Here is a 20,607-nt window from a genome sequence, read left to right on the forward strand (position 1 = left end):
AATACAGTTACATTTCCTGTGGGACTTGGCTGATGTAGTTGCCAAGCCACTCTCCATGATATTTGAAAAGTCCTGGCAGTCAGGTGAAGTCCCTGGAGACTGGAGAAAGGGAAACATTGCACCCATTTTAAAGAAGGGTAGCAAGGAGAACACTGAGAACTACCAACCTGTCAGCCTCACATCTCTGCCTGGGAAGGTCATGGAGAAGATCCTCCTAGAAGCTATGCTTAGGCACGTGGAGGACAGGGAGGTGATTCAAGACAGCCAGCATGGCTTCACCAAGGGCAAATCCTGCCTGACCAACCTAGTGGCCTTCTATGATGGAGTGACCACATCAGTGGACAAGGGAAGAGCTACCAATGTTGTCTATCTGGACTTCTGTAAGGCCTTTGACATGGTCCCCCACAACATCCTTCTCTCTAAATTGGAGTGATATGGATTTGGTGGGTGGACTGTTGGGTGGATGAGGAATTGGTTGGATGGTCACATCCAGAGGGTAGTGGTCAATGGCTCAATGTCCAGATGGAGATCAGTGATAAGTGGTGTCCCTCAGGGGTCTGCACTGGGACAAGTACTCTTTAATCTTCATCAATGACATAGTGGGATCGAGTGCACCCTCAGCAAGTTTGCAGACGACACCAAGCTGAGTGGTGCGGATGACACGCCTGAGGGACAGGATGCCATCCAGAGGGACTTGATCAAGCTCGAGGAATGGGCCTGTGTGAACCTCATGGTGTTCAACAAGGCCAAGTGCAGGGTCCTGCACCTGGATCTGGGCAACCCCCAGTATCAATACAGGCTGGGGAATGAGGGGACTGAGAGCAGCCCTGCCGAGAAAGACTTGGGGGTACTTGGACCTGAGCCAGCAATGTGTGCTTGTTGCCCAGCAGGCCATCTGTATCCTGGGCTGCATCCAAAGCAGCGTGGCCAGCAGGTCAAGGAAGGGGATTCTGCCTCTCTGCTCCGCTTTGCTGAGACCTGACCTGGAGTCCTGTGTCCATCTCTGGAGCCCTCAGCACAGGAACGACATGGACCTGTTGGAGCGGGTCCAGAGGAGGGCCACCAAAATGATCAGAGGGATGGAACACCTCTCCTCTAAGGACAGGCTGATAGAGCTGGGGTTGTTCAGCCTGGAGAAGAGAAGGCTGCAGGGAGACCTTATTGCAGCCTTTCAGTACTTAAAGGGGGCTTGTAAGAAAGATGGGGACAGACTTTTCAGCAGGGCCTGTTGCAACTGGACAAGGGGTAGTGGTTTTAAACGAAAAGAGGGTAGATTTAGACTATTTTTAGATCTAAGGAAGACATTTTTCCCAGTGAGGGTGATGAAACATGGGCACAGGTTGCCCAGAGAGGTGGTAGATGCCCCATCCTTGGCAACACTGAAGGTCAGGTTGGACGGGGCTCTGAGCAACGTGATCTAGTTCAAGGTGTCCCCGCTCATTGCAGGGGGGTTGGACTAGATGACCGTGGAAGGTCCCTTCCAACCCAAATATTCTATGATTCTATGATTTCATAACCCTTTCCCCACCTGCATATCACAAATCAAACGATGGCAGACAAGATGCTGCTTGTCTCCACTCAGTATGGGAACAAAGTACAGCAAAATTCATTGTGGCCTGTGCAGGATGAAAAAAGGTTGTAACTGTGTATGGTGAAGAACATTTACCAACCTGGGCAGCAGAACTGCAGAACTCACTGCAACCAGCCAGAGCTTCTCAGGCTGTTCTTCAGTAATTCCTTCTCCTCTCATTATTGGTTTGCAAAACTGGCCAGTGAATTAAAATGTGGGCAAGTCAGTTTAAAAGTGAAATAACCTATTACTGCCCATAATTTTGGATTGACACATAATTCCTTCTTTGATTGAAACAGTTTGTTTGGGAGTCAGAAGCTCGAAAGAGAGGTGCTTTGTAGAATGATCAGAAAAGTTGAGCAAATATGTCAGCACTTGGAGAAGGTGGGTAGCTGAGTTTTATTTTAGGCTATTATGTCCTGCTAGTAGAAAAAGGACTTAGAAAAAAATACAAGAGTCATGACTCAAAGCTGAAGAAGGACTATAATTGAAAGAAAAGCTTAAGCAGATGTTCCAGAGGTGTCACTTTTTAATGTGCTTTGCTTTTTGTTTGATCTAAGCCTTTGCAACATCCCTGCTGTGTTGTTTTGATGTGGAGTTGTGGTTCTGTGCTCCTTAGAGAGCATTGCTTGTGAATACCTCCCTGGCAAGGAGGACACTGGGTGGTGCTGGGGCATGCGTGCTGCTCTGGGGAAAGGAGGAGTGAGCAGAACCATGATTCGGACTGTGAAGCTACCCATGAATGAAGAAACCATTCTGTACCAAACCCTAATTTATTACAATTAAAAAAACCAAAAGGACATAAAGTAGAAGTTTACTATATCCCTGCAACAGAAGTGACAAGTTGTCAAGAAATTATTTAACTTTCATCTGTGCAAGGCAATAGCTGATTTGTGAGCGTGGTTCCTCCTAGGCTTTCAGTTGTGTATGCTGATGCAGAACTTGCATTCCCCATGGATCCGGCACTGTCGGACCTATTACTTCATATTGTGAGGATCAACATTATCTTGGGCAAAAGCGTCATGCCCCCCACCATGGCAGGGTGCTCTCCTGGAGGGCTGATGGCTGGCAGCAGTGCCATACCCTGGTTGGTGCTGGAGCAGCTGGCTGGAGGCAGGGGCCAGGGAGGCGTTGAGGAGATGCTGGATAGGGCCGGAGAGGATAAGGTAGGAAGCAGGGAGGTATTTTGTAGCTGAATTCTGAGCAAAGACTTCTTTGTCATAACTGCTGTCAAACAGCCTCGTTGCTACGGCAACGCTGGCTAGATAACCCATTTGGGAAAATACTTGTAGGACCTAACACTCTATCATCTGTCATTCAATAATTTCATGTTCATAATAACTAGGAAATCAATGGCCATCCTCCGAGACGGTTTGCTGGAAGGGTAAGCGCGCCGCTGCCAGCGCGCAGCACAGGCTTGTTTCGGCTCACTGGGAGGCTTGTGCCGGCCACGGGGCGTGGGGCACCGCTCGGTTGCGTGGACCCGCTCAAAGATTAAAGACAGGTTGAGGTTCGTGATCTAATTAAACTGTGCTGTTGACACCCGTGAGAGAGAGAAGCAAATGGCATGTAAAGCAGTTGTTCTAGTGTGAGGAAACAAAGGTTTAGGTAGAATTAGCATTTCATATAAAATACTGAGGGAAACTATGTGCTCAAGTTATCATATGGCCAGCATGAACAAATTCAGTAACTTAAAGGCATTTTTTTCTTATCTTGGCTTTCTAATTAAACTGCTTATCATCATAAAGGCTGTGTTACCTGCATGTTACGTATTGAATATAAAGCAATCACGGAACAGTAATTAAAATTCTTAAACATACACCCGTTGACTTTACATACAATTAGTTTACTTCAGTGTGTCATTTATTAATAGTGCAGGTTTTTAGAACTGAGCCTCTGGTTGGTTATGCAGGGAAAGATGTGTTTAGTAATTACTTTGGCAATGTTTATCTGTTTTGAAAAAACGTGCTAATATATATCTCTGGAAAGTAATACTGTAAATAAAAAACATGTTGAATTGAGGCTTGGGGAGAGATGAGGAGTCCTTGCTGATTGGGGTATTACAGACATGAAGAAGAGGTAATTCTTATCACCCTATTAACAGTATTTGAAAGATGCTTATTCTCATAATTCACAACAGGAGTTCCTTTTTCCTTTTAAAAATCGTTTTGGAGCACAAAGGTAAGGTGGCTCTTTTCCAGCTGACTGTTTCAGCACGTTTTAGGTCCAATTAGCAGACAGTGCAGGGCAGATGCACGCAGGGCCACAGGCTGAAGCTGTGGGTTTCCAAAGCTGCTTGTTTGTGCTGGGGAATGTGGTGAATACTCAGGTCAGTTTTTATGGTTTTCTGCAAAGAGGGCATGCTGTTTGAAGGGAAATTCATGGTTCGCTCTGCAAATGTAGTACTCAGTAGTCATGTGAAGTGATACCTTAGGTATTAGCATGGGAAGTGAGAAGGCGTCGTGGTCCTTCTTGGTTTTGTACCCAGAGGTCAAATGGAGGGCTTCCAGGGTGGCGACTTCAAGCTCTTCATTACATGATGCCCTGCTGTGATTTCTTGAGGTAAGCATTTGCCTCTGCAGCTTTTGAAAACTTGTTTGATTACAGCACATCCAATTACAGGCTCAGTGTGTGCTTTCTGCGTAAAATGTTTTCCGTTGTTCAAATCAGCAGAAATACTTGCAAGTCCTAATTCCTGGCTCAGAGTTGTGTTAAAGTTAAGTCTCAGAAGCAGGGTGTATTTCATTCATCCACTTGCAGTTTAAGCTTAGAGTGGCTTGGATTCCTGTATTATGTCAGGTTTGGAAAAATAATTTCTTGGAATAGATCTATTTGAAAGTGGAAGAAACCTGTTCTTTTGATGTTCTCCAGCATACGGGGTTCAGAGAAGAAGACAGAGGTTTAGGAGGGTGCTAGAGTTGAAGATGTCACAGCCCAGCTGTGGTGAAATCAGAACTCAGTTCGAGCAGAGGGGCAGTCCAGGTTTCTCTGTAAGGGACCTGATGAAGAAGGACTCCCTGAAGGAAACAAATTTAAGGAGATGTTTGAATGAGATCCTACAAGTTCAGCATAGAAGAAATAGAATAGTTATCCCCAAATTATAGAGCTTCATAAATAGCAGTAGAGAAGTGCAAGTGTAAGAATTAATTTAGACATGTTAAGAAAGGGCTGTGGGAGCAGGGGCAATGGTAGGAGAGTGACAGATGAGCTTTTAATGTCTGAGTCTCTGGTGGTGAAGGTGTGCACCTTGAATGGGGAGTGATTAAAAATAAGTTATCTCAGCAAAACTACTCAAAATGGAAATACTCAGTCAACAGCAGGCAGGATTGACAATAGTCAAGCTGTGATGTGGCTCAACCTCTCAGGGGGATTTTTTTATTCCATATGGAATAACAATCTGGACGATTGGGAGAAGTCACCAGAGTGGTTAGCAATAGACCTGCCATTGAAGAGAACTGAGAAACTGCCCTTGAGAAAAGTACATCAAGATAACAAGCTAGGAAGGAATAAGAGCAGATGGCTGGAGATGGAAACAAGTAGGTGCTTGAAAAGGCTCAAGTAACTTTGCACACCCCATCCACGTAGAAATCCTTGTAGCTGTCAGTTTTGTATAGGAAGTAATCTTCTTACCTGTGCGACAAAATGACAGAGCCTTGTTTCTTTGTGTGCACGGCTGCGAGGTACCTCCTGTGTGTGCACTGCCAGGGCAATGCTCCCACGGCCGCTCCGGTTACCTCCCTTCACACCAGGGTGCTTGGCAAGGGAAAGGCTGTCTTGTGTGGGCGAATGAACATGTTCTGCTGTGTTATCAGTTGGCAACTTTTACTCAGATTATTAAAGAAATGCAGGGAAGCAGTACGAAAGTTCGTTTATTCACCTTTATGAATGGAATTGGCAGCTTCCATGACTTCCTATGGGTATTCTCATATTTACTTTGTGTGGACTTGAAGGAAGGAGTTGTAGAGATGCATTTATTATTTATTGGTTAGGTCTTGTGCTTTCCCCCAGCATTTGTCAGTAACTACTATTTTCTGTCACCCACTGGAAGATGGAAAGGATGAGAATTTGCAAGAGTGCCGAGGGAGCACGAACTGTGACTGCCTCTCCCATACCTAATGCGAGCGGATAAATACGCAACACCAGTTTCCAGTGCTGGCGCTCGCTTCAGCTGTGCGAGTCCTCCTTCCCTCTCCTCCTTCCCCGCCTCTCCTAACAGAAGAGGAAAGCCAGAGGGAAGTTGTAACGTGACATTCCCTGTGTGTTGCAGGGGATAAATATTGCCTCCCCTGGTGCTGCTTTGATGAACCTATTTTTAGTCAGGGGTTAGATCAGTAAAGCTTGCACTGGAGAGTGTGAAATAGCATTGATCAGACTGACTTCTGAAGCAGGGTGAAAGACAAAAAAAATCAATTAAACCCATGACCGAGTCATCCTGGTTGATTTTGCTGTGTGCAGGAAAGCCGGCGTGCAGCTCTTGCCTGCTTTACCACCCGAGGCTGGGGCTGCCCTGGGGAGCCGCCCCGGCGAGCGCGGCTGAGCCCAGCCTGCTTCAGGGGCTTTGGCAGGCTCTCACGTCTACCCGCTGCTGGGCACAGTCCGAGGAGGTCGCCACATCCCACCGCCCCGCAGGAGGAGTGATTGTAGAGTTCAGCTCTTGGGAGGATGCGCAGGAGGGAGAACGCTGGGGTAATTTTGAAAGCAAAGGTGAAGGGAAATAAGGCAGAGAAGAGGTGGGAAGGAGCAGGGCACGATGGACAAAAGCAGCGCACAGCAGTAGGGACCTGTTTGGAGTCATGAGTGAACAAACGGGGAAACAAATGCAGAGTTGTGGCAGGGCACAGAATTTAAGCTGGGCATAGGAAACAAGAAAATGTGAGGCAGGATATGCAAAAGTATGATTTTGCTGTACAGTAGAGGAAGGAGGGGAGAAAACAAGACAAAACTGCGTAGGTTTGTGTTGGCAGCTGGAAGGTAGTGCCAGTTTTGTTACGTGCGTTCTCTGTGGTTTATTGTAAGAGCTACCTTCAAAGAGTTTTTTGTTTACAGTTGGGTTTAATGTCTTACTATTTCTGTTTCTTAGCAAGGTATACAAAGATCTCAAAATGTTTTTCTTCTCCCAAGCAATTGCTGAAATTCATTAGATAGCATCCTCCGGTGCATTACTGCTGGGTGCTTGGTAGCTCCCTCGCTTCTTGGTGCTTCTTGGTGCTTCTACACTGGTACTGAATTTTGCAAATTATTTGTCATATTTCAATATTATGTGTTGCTAGATTTCTGTGTTATTCACACATTTGTAAAATGGTGATAACATTACCTGACTTTGTGAGATACTTTGATATCTCTGTATGAAAAATTCTGTACGAAACGTGACTTCTGCTGTTATGTAAATAGTTTACTGACATGTCGATTTTTTTTTTACAAGTTAAATTTAATGATTGTAGAATAGTCTGTTTTACTTGCTCAGACTTGTTTGCTCTGCTGCTTGTGCCTGAAGGAATAAAAAGTATTTTCAAACAGAAAATAAACCTTTATATAAATTGGTCTCCTCTTCACCAATAGTAGAGAGGGTTTAGACAAACTAGATGAGGATGACAGGTTTTCAGGATCTTTGCTTCTCATCCTTACTTTATTGCTTGCCATTAGAACAGCATGTGTTTGGAAAAGCACTTGAGTGAATAATTTTATCAGTTGAATTGTGACCTTTTGTGAAATGTTTATGTGATGAACTACAGTAGGAAGTAGAAAGATGGCACAAGCGTCTTCTGCATTCCTTCCTAGACATACAGAAACCTGATCATTTCACATGGTGATATTGATGTGGTCATAGCTGTGTCTGCACCCTGTTGCCTGGTGATCAATATGCATATCTCTCATAACTTAAAAGAAAGAAGAGACCCTGTAATCAGAGAAATTAACAACTAAATGAGAGTTTGTGGTCAGCTGGTGCCTGCTTTGAGGTCAACAAGAACACAGCTATTTTTATGAGTTTTGCTAAGTAAGCCAGGAGAAGCTAATTTAATTTTAATTTCTGACAGGTTTCCAGGAGAAGTAATCAGTGAAGTTGTCAGGATTATCGTTTAAGACTCGTGTAATTTTTTGCAGCAAGGATGAGCCCATCCTGATTTAAGTTCTGAATACCTTCTGTCAGGGATGTACCCACACCTTTTACTCTCTCTAGTGTTTTGGTCTTTGTGCAGGAGAGCTTTTGGGTGCATGGTTACGACTTGTTGACAAAAATAGCTGTTAAGGATGCTCTACTAAATTCTCACTGGGGTTTGCTCCGTTTCTTTAAAAGTATCACAGATTTTCTGCCTTAGCAGTTCCGAACACCGTTTTGGATGAGAAGTATGCTGAAGTCATGGGGTATTTTTCCCCCCGATTTTTATTCCAATGAAAAGTGTGAATGTTTCTTAAAAAAACCTCTGTTCTTACCTGGTAACCTAGTTCTGAGGGATGCATAGCATCCAAACTTTTGAGTAGCTAAAATACTTAAATTTTTAGTTCATATTTCTAGCTTGAGACAGAACTCTCTCTGGTTTTCCCTGAGCTGACAATGTTGTTGCTCACTGTATGATAAAGTACATTTCCTAATTTATTTGACCATCACTGTTTGGATCCCTGAAGCATTACAGTAAATCCCTAAAGTGTCTGCTGAAGGGGAAGAGAACAACCTTACAGCTTCTGTCTAGTTACTCTAGTGACATGGCGAGGTCACTCTTGAAGGCAGTAACTTTTGAAGAAGACCACGGTGGGACAGAGGAATATGTCCTGTTAGATGCAGGTAGTGTTTAACCATAGAAGATGTGTTGTTTTTTGCTAGAAGTCAACGAGTCTCTCAGAAAACTTGTGCTTCAGGAGCTGGGGAGGAAAGGCATTGTTTGCCATAGCAACCTTAACATCCCCTTACGGTACGTCTGTCAGTTGTGCAAGGGCTAATTTATCATGTAAAGTGTGTGCTACGTATGTCACATTTTACTGTCTGTTCATTTGTTTTGATAATCAAGATCTTGACAGATTTGTCCCACATGGTAGGATTTATAGTAAGGATTTTCTTATCACTGAATTGTTGATACATATAATCCTAGTGTCCTGCACAAGAACTGAATAGAAATGAAAGAGATTCAGACTAGATGTGAAAGTCTTGCAGAAAAAACACATCCCCCCCCAATCCATTATTGTCCTTGATTTTTTACTTTTGTTTTTTTTTTCCCCTGTGATTTGTTTTGTATCTCTACAGGAGCAATCACAGAGAAGAGAATAAGCATTGACTTTGAGAAGGTCAAATATTTTCCCTTCTCTTAAAAGATATTTCTCTTTTATAAGATGAGAAGTGTAACTCTGTACAAATGAAACACAAGTGAGTTTTGGAAATGTGCTGCTTTTCCTTCCAGTGTACACGGTCGCATGCACACCGCCTGTAGTTTGAAGCCTGATAAGTAAATTCATTTTTCACAGATGTCACTTCCTCCCCTGTGGTAAATGAGAGCATCTTTCTTTCCTCTCTGAAGACAGTGAGTTGAAAGCGTGGGGGCTGATTTCTTGTGGGCAAATAGAAATATGGGCAGATTTAGCCGTAGGAGATGCCTACCTGGCCTGAAGCCCGTTGTTTGCCTTTTGAGGTTAAATGATGCAGTAGTACTGAAATTGTCTCTGAAGTACATGAGATTAGGTTTATCCAGTTTTGTGTTACAGCAGAGTGCTTTGGTCTGAGTGGGCAAGCGGATGGGTAGGTGCGGGCGCACAGGGAAGGCGTGTGTCCGAGCATCTTTAAGCTCTTGCAAATACACATACAGGGTCTGGCTTACTGGAGGAGCTGGTTGTGCAAGTGGCCTTGAACTTCTTGAGATAGGGAGCTCCATACAATGTCTCCTGAAATATCTGTCCTGCAAGGATGTAATTCTATTCCTGCAAGGATGCAAATCTATTTTATTATTATTTTTAAAAAATAGCATTGTTTGCTTTTGGCAAAGTATAAGGGTACCGAGGGCAGTCACTGCACTATCAGACAAAGCAGGGTGGCCATTTCCTGGTAAGTGAATACGTTCAGATAAATGTAAGGAGATCTCCCTTTTCCCAGCCCTAGGACTGGAGAGAAAACCAGTAGAGAAGCGCAAAGCAGATTTTCTTTGAGCAGGTGATTTCTGTTTCATTTCTCATCGTATTTCTCTGTTCTGGACTCTGCTTTATCTTTATTTATGACTGATATTGACAACCCAAACACACTAGGGAGCTCGGGCGTGTATTTCAAGAGGAGCATATTTTGAAATCCAAAATGCAAAACTTCGGGGAGATAGTGTTTTCACTGTGTGAAAGTTCAACTGGGACGGATTTTCATCACACATGAATTGCACTGATGTTGCTACTATTTTGTCTATTAATACTTACTGGTGAAGAAGGATGCTAAGGGGTTCATCTTCAGAACACACGGGGGGTTATTAACTGCTTCGCTCCTGGTAGAGTGAATGAGACCAATGCCTCTATGATTCCTGCTTCCCACCTGAAGGTCTCTTTTAAGTAATTTTGCTGTTTTCAGGGATTCTGGTGATTTCTGTGCTGAATACTAGCTAAGCACTTCACTTTATTTGGCACCTTTCGTTGACCGTAACGTGACTGAATGCTTTTCCCCTACTGTACGGCGTCCTTTGGCTGCTTTAGGGTGCTAGAGTCGAAAAGTGTTTTCAACGCCCCTGTCCAGAGGGCTCAGGCAAAGCCGAAGGCCTGGCGCGCCGCGGTAACGCTGCAGCGGAGCGCAGGGGCGGCAGCGCTGAGCCGAGGCCGTACGGCGCCGGCGTCCCTGCGGTGGGCAGCGAGGGCCAGGAGGGCACCCACCCCCCAAACCGCTGGCGTGTGACAGATCTCCCCTCTGAAGCTGGCAGGCTCTGGGGTTTGGCTTTTTGTTCCAGGAGGAAAGAGCAGCTTTCAGATTAAGGATCTGAAATTTCGTTCAGAGATAAAGCAGGATTTGCTATGCTAATTTCTTTTTCCACAGGACATCAAAATAGAAGAAAAAGAGGCATCGTTAAGCGGATTTCATTTGTCTCCATCCGCGTGGCTCTGCAGGAGTTTTTTCACTCCATCCTTTTTCTTCCTAACTCCTTATGCCCGAGTTCAGACCTGGCACTGCTGTTGTACGATGGCCTGGGTGAGCACTGCAGGGAGCTGAGGTCTGGGGGGGCATTCTGGCAAGGCTGAGGTCTGGCGTGCTGGGGGGGCTCGGGGCGCCCCGAGGCTGGCGGAGCAGCTGGCGCGGGGTCCCAGCGGCGCTGGCACGGGGGCCGGGACCGGGCTCTGCCCGGGCGGGCGGCCGGGTCAGCGTCCAGCAGACCCGCGCACCTCCCAGACAGCTGGCACGGTAACCAAACACCAGCAATTTTCAGAGAAAGACACGTCTAATAACATTAATTTTCTTCTAGAGCAGACGGTAAGGTAACTAAAGCCAGGTTGATTGGGCTTCGTTGGGATTTTTACCTAATGATCTTCTAGAAAGCAGGTGCACTGGCAGTGATTTTAAGCTTTAGAAAGCCCAAACAGTGTACAAAGTAAACCTTTGACGCTGTGGGGATTTTATAGGAGGGGGAGCTGCATTAGTTTTAGGTCATTACAAAGCATTTGCTGACTACAACAGAATTAATGGTGCTTTTATGGTAGTCAGTTAATGACTGTCAACAAACAGAGTTGATTTCAGTTCAAATTGTAATTTTAAATCAAACTAGCCAGCTGTCAGACACGGGAGCGGTGTGGACGGTTCCTCCTACAGCATCGTGTTGTGCTGCTCCTGCATCCATCATTCTATCAGGTGTGTGTTGGGAGCCAGTTTTGAGATTCAATCACACACACCACCTAATACTAATTTTAGGATGGTGAAGTCATGATTAGCTACACAAAAACAACCAGCTCCCCTCTGCCTCACTACTCCTTTAAAGACTTAGGTCATCTCTATGTTGCAAAATTATTTTTTACTATCGTAACATGAACTTCTGACGGTTATATTACAACATCTTTATGCTTTGGCAAAGGAGGAAAGCAGCAGTTCTTATGGCCTGATTGGGTACAAGTCTCCTTTTGAGCTTCAATACCATGCAAATCCATTCAAGGCCATGAAAACTTCCCTAATCCTAATCCTAGGTATTTTTCTAGGGCACAGTAGGCCAGTTATACAGGGCAAGACAGAATAATTTATATTGCATATATCCCTCAACAGTTCTTCCAGATTGTCAGTCGTATGAGCTTTGAAAGTGAATAGCAGAGTGTCTGTATTGGTAAATATTTCTCTATAAAGGTAGTGCATTATTCATGACAGACTATTCTTCTCAGCACCTTTACCTCACTTTTTAAATACTTGGATGTGCCAAAACTACTCTTAACTGCCATTATCCAACTAATGGTAGTTAAACTGGAAGGCTTAGTATGTTTTAGCCACTTCTGGGATGAAGACATGTTCAACCATCACCCTGGCCTAAGTGTGTCTCTTGTTTAGTTTTTCAAATCCCTCACATTGCTGTGATTGTAATTTTTAGCAAGGGACTTTCTCAAGTCATGAGTAATTTTTTCTCTTGTACTTTTATAGTGATAAGCACACCATGAGTATTGCTTAAAACTGTTCATTAAGAAACTACACAAGACATTTTAATTACATTTGAGTGCTGCAGACTGCGAGGGTGGCCTCAGCAGAAGAACTTGGATGGGTGTAACAGGCCTCTGTTACACATTCTTTGAAAAGCTCTGAAAAGTCTTGAAAGGTTCATTGAACTAATGCTCTTGCAAGACAGGTGCTACTTATTTCATAAGGATGTAGAAGGGAAGAGCTTTTCTAATGATGTATCATTAGAAAGGTATCAGAGGAAAGAGCAGAGCCAAGGAGTCCTCACTGCTGCTCTCATCCTCTGAACCAGTTCCTGCTACTTCAGCATTTCAGTTAGAGGTTTGTACTGTGAGCTCAGTTTCTCATGGAGGCGTTTCACTGATATTTTCCTTTGTTTGGTCTGGGCCTGAACTTGGCGTGTAATATCTCAGTTCCAGACGGTCTTTCTTTCATACAGATGTAAAAAAAACCCTCAGATTTAATCTTCAGGTGTGGGGAAAAATTCGGATTTTTTTTTTTTTTAACAGGTGTAGCTTGAAAAGCTTTGAAACCAACAAGGGCAATAATAAAATGTACTTTTATAAACGTGTTTGAAGTCCAAAGTCAGTGTGTGATCATTAATAAAATCTTGTAATGCAGTTGGACTATATGGTGTATTACCAGCTAACGTTAGCTAAGGAACTTTCAGTTTAGTACATCACCTAGCTTTTTGTGCAAGAACTGGTAAATTTGGAGCGTTAGAACTGAATTAGTAACGGGTTCATATTGCCAATATTAGATTTCTGAAGAGGTCAACAATAAAACACAGGCAAGCTATCAGCAAGTGGATGCATGGAGAGAAACCTCGCTGCTGTACTCTCTCTCATAGCTCCCAGGAGTCGGTGCATTACAGGCTTCCTAAGCAGGCGGATGACTACTGACAGTTATCTGTCGTAAAGTTGTCTAATACCTTTTTGAACCCTTTTCTGCTTTTTGCTTCCAGTGAGTTTTCATAATGAGTTCCACAGTTGAATTACTTAGGAAAAAAAAATACAGACTTCCTTTTGTTGCTTTAAATGTATTGTCTGATTATTTCATTGTGTAATGTGAGAAGGAATGGCTTCCGTACAAGGGAAAAAATTATAGATTAAGATGAAAGATGCAGGGAAAGTGAACTATTACACATCTGTGTTTCTCATCTATTCTTCATAGCTCTTCCATTTCCATTAAATGATTTAGAGAGAGAAAGACCAGGACTTCTGGCTGTGTTTAGATGTGGGTATTGATGGGGTTTGTGCAATTTCATGATGATAGTTTCTGTTCCGTTGTCAGTCTTTTCCTAAAATTCCTCACATTCTGTTTGACTTCTTATTGTGGTTAAGTATGGAATCTGTAGTTCAAGGAAACTATCCACAACTTCCGATCTATTTTCTGAGTAGAAATAACTACCTCAGAGGCTGTGACTCTGGGTATTTTAACAAAGTTCCCAAAGTGCATTATTTAACGTTTATTGACATGGGACTTCATATGTCAATTTAGCTATAATCAGGGGTTTTTTTCCACAACTGTGTTCAGACATTTTATGTTTGGCTATCCTGAATAAAATTTTGTAGTTTCCTTTGAATCTTTTCAAGCTCGTATATGAGTAATTCTACTCGCACTCCATAGTGTTGAAACTCTTTAGTGCAGTGACGAGCTATCAGTCTGGTTGCACATGATCACATGGTTAAAAAACAGTAAAGGTGTGTCAGATAGTTTCCTTATAATTAACTGATGAGGTGGAGAAAGTAAAGAGAAAGTCCAGTTTCTTTTAGAATTTGTTAATGAAGTCCTTAGTTTAGAGAAGACTCTTAGGGCCAGCATTGACCGATTCTCTCAATTTAACTGACACCGTCCACTTGATGTCCCATGTATTCCTAAGGCCTTAAAGTTCAGTATAGGCATCATTTGGTCTTCTGCAATGCTTCTGTAACTGGTTATGGCAGCCGTTAAGAACGATAAGGAAGCCACTCAGAGTAAAAACCTCAGAACATAATATCCTGGATGAAACTTTGAGAAAGAAGAGAGAAAAGTATTTGAGCAGGCTGAAGTTTGGCCAGTAGACCTGAAAAAGGAACGGTACTTTTCGCAAAGAAAGGTAGTCAGTCCATTCACGTGGGTGCGTGTTGTGGTGTAACCCAGCAGGTAGCCAAAACAACCACACAGCCGTTCACTCACCCTCCCATGCCCGCAGTGGGATGGGGAGACAATCGGAAAAGAAAAAGGGTAAAACTCCTGCGTTGAGATAAAGACAGTTTAATAGGACAGGAAAAAAAAGAATAATAATAATGATAAAAATAATGATAAAAGAATACACAAAACCAGTGGTGCACAGCACAATTGCTCACCACCCGCTGACAGATGCCCAGTTAGTTCCTGAGCCGCGGCCCCTCTCTGGCCAACTCCCCCAGCTTTATACACTGTGCATGATGTCATATGGTATGGAATATCTCTTTGGCCAGTTTGGGTCAGCTGTCCTGGCTGTGTCCCCTCCCAGCTTCCCGTGCACCCCCAGCCTGCTCGCTGGCAGGGCAGAGCATGGGAAGCCAAAAAGTCCTTGACTGCTTAGCAACAACTAAAAACATCAATGTTATCAACATTTTTTCATCCCACATCCAAAACATAGCCTCATACTAGCTTCTATGAAGAAAATTAACTTTATCCCAGCTGAAACCAGGACAGAGTAGTAGATAAACAGGTGCTCATGTGAGTTTTTTTTTCCCCCTTCTGTGTAGAGCAAAAGGGACAAGTAGGTCTTGTGTTGTAAGCAACTGTGGCAGAGGAGGTTCTTCATGTGCTTGCTTTTCATTTCTCTCTAGACATACATTTACATTTTGGACCAGGAATCCCATAGATCTGTGTCAATTTAATCATGTATGGAAAAAAATAAATCAATAGACTGGACTTGTGTCATACATGATATGGCAGGGAACATTGTCTCCAAGGATGAGGACAAGGTTGAGGTACTTAATGCTTTCTTTGCCTCAGCCTTTAATAGCCAGTCCAGGTATCCGCAGGGTATTCAGCCCCCTGAGCTGGAAGACAGGGATGGAGAACACAATAACCCACCCATAATCTAGGAGGAAGCAGACAAGGACCTGTTAAGCCACCTGGACACCCACAAGTCTATGGGGCCTGATGGGATCCACCCGAGAGTACTGAGAGAGCTGGCGGAGGAGCTTGCCAAGCCTCTCTCCATCATTTATCAGCAGTCCTGGTTAACAGGGGAGGTCCCAGAAGACTGGAGGCTTGCCAATGTGACGCCCATCTACAAGAAAGGCCGGAAGGAGGATGCTGGGAACTACAGGCCTGTCAACCTGACCTCTGTACCGGGGAAGATCATGGAGCGGTTGGTCTTGAGAGTGCTCACAGGGCATGTGCAGGACAACCAAGGGATCAGGCCCAGCCAGCATGGGTTCATGAAAGGCAGATCCTGCTTGACCGACCTGATCTCCTTCTATGACCAGGTGACCAGCCTAGTGGATGAGGGAAAGGCTGTGGACGTTGTCTACCTAGACTTTAGTAAAGCTTTTGACAACATCTCCCACAGCATTCTTCTGGAGAAACTGGCGGCTCGTGGCTTAGACAGGTTTACTCTTCACTGGGTGAAGAACTGGCTGGATGGCCGAGCCCAGAGAGTTGTGGTGAACAGAGTTAAATCTGGCTGGCGGCCGGTCACAAGCGGTGTTCCCCAGGGCTCGGTTCTGGGTCCAGTCTTGTTCAATATCTTTATTGATGATCTGGATGAGGGAATTGAGTGCTCCCTCAGTAGGTTTGCAGATGACACCAAGTTGGGTGGGAGTGTTGATCTGCTCGAGGGTAGGAGGGCTCTGCAGAGGGATCTGGACGGGCTGGATCAATGGGCCAAGGTCAACTGTATGAGGTTTAATAAGACCAAGTGCCGGGTCCTGCACTTTGGTTACAACAACCCCATGCAACACTGCAGGCTTGGGGAGGAGTGGCTGGAGAGCTGCCTGGCGGAAAGGGACCTGGATGTGCTGGTTGACAGCTGGCTGAACATGAGCCGGCAGTGTGCCCAGGTGGCCAAGAAGACCAACAGTGTCCTGGCCTGTATCAGAAATAGCGTGGCCAGCAGGAATAGGGAAGGGGTTGTGCCCCTGTACTCGGCACTGGTGAGGCCGCACCTCGAATACTGTGTTCAGTGTTGGGCCCCTCACTACAAGAAGGAAGTTGAGGTGCTTGAGCGTGTCCAAAGAAGGGCAACGAAGCTGGTGAGGGATCTGGAGCACAAGTCTTATGAAGAGCGGCTGAGGGAACTGGGGTTGTTTAGTCTGCAGAAGAGGAGGCTGAGGGGAGACCTTATCGCTCTCTACAATTACCTGAAAGGGGGTTGTGGTGAGGTGGGTGTTGGTTTCTTCTCCCAACTAACTAGTGATAGGACGAGAGGAAATTGCCTCAAGTTGCACCAGGGAAGGTTTAGATTGGATATTAGGAAAAATTTCTTCACCGAGAGGGTGGTCAGGCATTGGAACAGGCTGCCCAGGGAGGTGGTGGAGTCACCATCTCTGGAAGTGTTCAAAAAACATGTGGATGTGGCACTTTGGGATATGGTTTAGGGGACACGGTGGCGCTGGATTAATGGTTGGACTTGATGATCTTGAAGGGCCTTTCCAACCTTAGCGATTCTGTGATTCTGTGATTCTGTGATATGATGTTGTAGGTGCTCCCTACCTTCCAGGAGGCATCTGAGCCTAATGGAAGATTCCATGTATGGAGCCCATTTGATTTACAATCAGGTAGACCTGGATAGTCTTCAGATAAATCACAGTCCTCCTGGAAAATATAGAACATGGGAATTTCACGTCCTGCCTTTTCTCCTACTACTATTATTCTTGCTGTGACTTTCACCAGTTCATGAAGTCTTGGTGGCTGTGCTAAAGGATTATGAGCTTAAACAAGTGTCTTTCCTATGCACATAAATTAAAGTTCCTGTGAATATTGCATTTTATTGTAGATAGACATTCTTACTTTTTTTAATCATGCATTTTGTAAGTTTGTTCTGATGTCTGTGGAAAATGTGTAGTGCATTTTCACCTTGAGTTAGGTGTTCATGTGTCTTTTGTAGAAAGCGTGGTTAAATTTTCCATTTTTTTATATTTGCAAAAATGCATTTTATTGGAGCCTAAGCCCATTTCAATGACTCTGTAGTTCCATAGTTTGCATCTTCATTTAGTCTACTGGGCAATATACGTTAAATTATTTTAGAGTTCAAGCTGGTTAGCTTGTATGCAAATTCTGAGTCTTTGGGGTACATTTACTGAAGGTTTTTAAGGTTTTCTCTGAAATCATAGTGCTGGAAATTTTTCAAAATTTTCAAATATATTTTTCAAATAAGCAAACTGATTGATGCATACAATCACCTGATTCCAGCAGCTGAGGCTTTATGAAAAATAGTAATTATCATAGAATCATAGAATCTTTGGGTTGTAAGGATCTGGCCAGACTAAGGTCAAGTCTTATGAGCTTGGTTTCTCCAACTTCCTTTTTCTTAAGCTATTTTTGTTTTACATGTATGAGCCCTAATACTATATATTGCATTGCCAACTATTTTGTGAGCTAAATTTCTGGAAATTCTTCAAAATTTATAGAGTAATTGCAGTGACATTGGTAAATTCAGGAGGAGAGTGTGAATTCAAGGACACCCAAAGGAAATTTGGAATTCCACATTTGACTCACTGGGTTTCGCCACTGAGTTTGGACCAACAACTTCACTATCCTCACTTAAAATGAATGCTCTATTTTATTACATGTCTTCTAGCTGTGTGATAAAGAAGATATAAAGGAGTGAGTGGCCTTTAATTTGCAGTGTCATTGCCTTGAATTTTTTGCAATGATAAACTTTCAAGCATGGGTGCTTATAATTAGACACTTCCATACCTCAATGAGGAAACTATATACCAAATGTGTAAGTCATGTCCTAGATGCTTAAAATGAATTAGGGGACCTAAACAAGGGCACCTTGTTTGAAAATGTTAACAGAAATTCTGCTGTAACTCTTTTGAATTTAAACTCCATCCCTTTGCATTATTGCACTTCTGGTTTGACTATAAATTATGTTTTTAGTCTTTATGGTAACATTAAATTGTAGGTGATGAACGTGGAGAACTCCACAATCAAGAAAAGCATTGAATTATTCAAATAACTTTGAATTACATGTAGAATAAGAATTACTTTATTATGTTTTAGTACCTTTTTGGTCCCTTCAGCTACAGATTTGATGTTGGGTATTAAGAGGAGGGGGAGAAGGAAGGGAGGAAAGAGATTGCTTTCTTCCTAACATCAAATTCAACTTGACCAAAGCACATCCTATATTTTGTCATTAATTCAATCAAGTTTTGCCTTGAATGTCATTCTGTGCTGCACAAAGTTTGGTATTTTGACCACACCTAAAATCAAAGCAGCATATTTAGATGGTGCTTAAGAACCTGGAAGTACACCTTTCCTTCTCAAATAAATCTATTTAACCCTGCAGACTCTGCCCATTAGTGGCCACAGAAGCAGAAGACAGAATCCTTTTACTCTTCTGCATGTGCAGAGGGCAGGCACTTGATAAATGAATGGAGAAGCCTATGTTGGCTTCAGAGAAGGAAACAAAAGAACCAGAAGAAGAGCAATGAAAAAAGAGACTGTCAGGGGAAACTGCTGAAAGATTAACTGTAGTTTTCCATCCCTCATTTTGTCTGTTGTGTTTTTTTGTTGTTGTTGGTGGTGGTTGTTTCTTTCTTGTACCTATACGACTAGATTCCTGTAGTAATATATAGTTCCCCCCCGCTTTTTTTTAAGAACTAATTTTAAGGACTGCCAAAAATATACCAGGGTAAAACATGTCTCCTTTTCTAAATGAAGTTTAGCTTTCAGACTGCGTATGTGTCAGAGAAAGAAGATGTGTCAGTGGAAGGAGAGAACACTTTCATCGAAAGGTGGCATGGTTGTCCTTGCGTGACTGTTGTCTAGTTCATTGATCTGACTTTCTTAAGTTCAAAATTTACACATCTGAGAATCCTTCTGCACCTCACAACATAGAAACCTTGAAAGATTGAGTTGATGTTTGCTTTGTGGGTTTAAACCTCTCAGCCTGAACAGCATTTCATGGGAGTGTGGAGGGTGAGAACAGAGGCTGATTCTACCAGTGATGAACCTGCCTTCATGGTTCAGCTTTGAAACCCTTGGACTTTGGGAAGTGTAGAACCAAACCTGCCTGCTCAGGTTCTTGCACCAAATAAAAATTAATCTTAGAGTTATATTTTTAGAACAGTGCTGGAAGCTGATAAGAGGAGTGTTTGCTCTGTTAATGGTCATTATTTGATTCTTCTTGATTCTGCTCATATATTAAAGGAGATGAAATTTAATTAAGATTTAGTCTCATCTGTAATTTACAAAATGGTTCTAGCAAACTTTACTAATATGCAGACTTCACAGTAATGGTCCAGTTTTTCATGTAGGTTTCTCTGCTTGGCTTTCACCCCAGCTGCTAGGTAAAACTAAGGCCCAGAAAATGGGATTATTAGACCCCATGGGGCAGGACTGATAAGCAGTACATGCTTGTGGATCTGCTTGCTGCCCGGTGTTGGTGGTGTTTGAGGTGCTGCTAGATGCAAAGCCAATTTGTTAACAATTAGTGCTCATTAGAATAATTTCCTGTTATTGATTTTAAATGTTTGACAAAGCACTTTTAGAAAACTGCACCCCTCCCAAAAAATAGTAGCTGTACATCAGTGCTTAGTAATTACAACTCTTTAGGGCCCAGTGTCAATCTTAACCACCTGGTTTCATTGGTTTCCAAGTAATTATTTCTGCTTTGGATCCCACCTGCTATCCCTTCCAGATTAAAGATGCTTTGAAACAGGGACATAGTTCTTGGTTAGCAGAGTTGCTGGGAAACAAAAGCAACTTTTTTTATTGGCTTGGTTTGTCATGACTTGGGCTTTTTAGCTTGCATAACTACCAATGGATTAAATGATATACAATACAGGAATTAATGTCAGCCTGGAATTAAGCATGATTTCTATTGGCCTTAACATTTAACATGTGGGTTTAATTTTAAATGCATCCTTGCCTTTGTACACACACTGAGAATTGTGGAGCCATTAAAATCTAATTTACAAATGGTAAAATGAGATATAATGGCATGTTATAATAAAAGCTTTGATATGTAGGAGTCCAAGAGGGTATATGTGTTGAGTTTCTTAGAAATTGGGGCTATAATTACTATTAATCTGTTTTACATGCCAGAAGAGACTTGAATGCGAGATTATTTAATAAACAGTACAATGTCTCTGTGTGTGTGTATGTAAAAAGCACCTGATCAGGCACACCTGCATTTCCACATATACTGGATATGTATGACGAGTTGTTATAGACTTATGCCTTTTATGAGTACACTGGAATTTTTGGCTAAATTTGTCAGTGTCAAAGG

General features: G+C 43.1%; 1 protein-coding gene across 1 annotated transcript in view; it reads left to right on the top strand.

Annotated features, from left to right (window-relative positions):
• The window catches only part of PDZRN4 (PDZ domain containing ring finger 4), a gene marked incomplete at both ends in the record, with an annotated part of 258,323 nt that overhangs the window by 131,735 nt on the left and 105,981 nt on the right, over positions 1-20,607 (top strand). The window lies entirely within an intron of this gene.

Source organism: Phaethon aethereus (assembly GCF_964289735.1).
Source record: "Phaethon aethereus genome assembly, chromosome: 1".
Lineage (NCBI taxonomy): Eukaryota > Metazoa > Chordata > Aves > Phaethontiformes > Phaethontidae > Phaethon > Phaethon aethereus.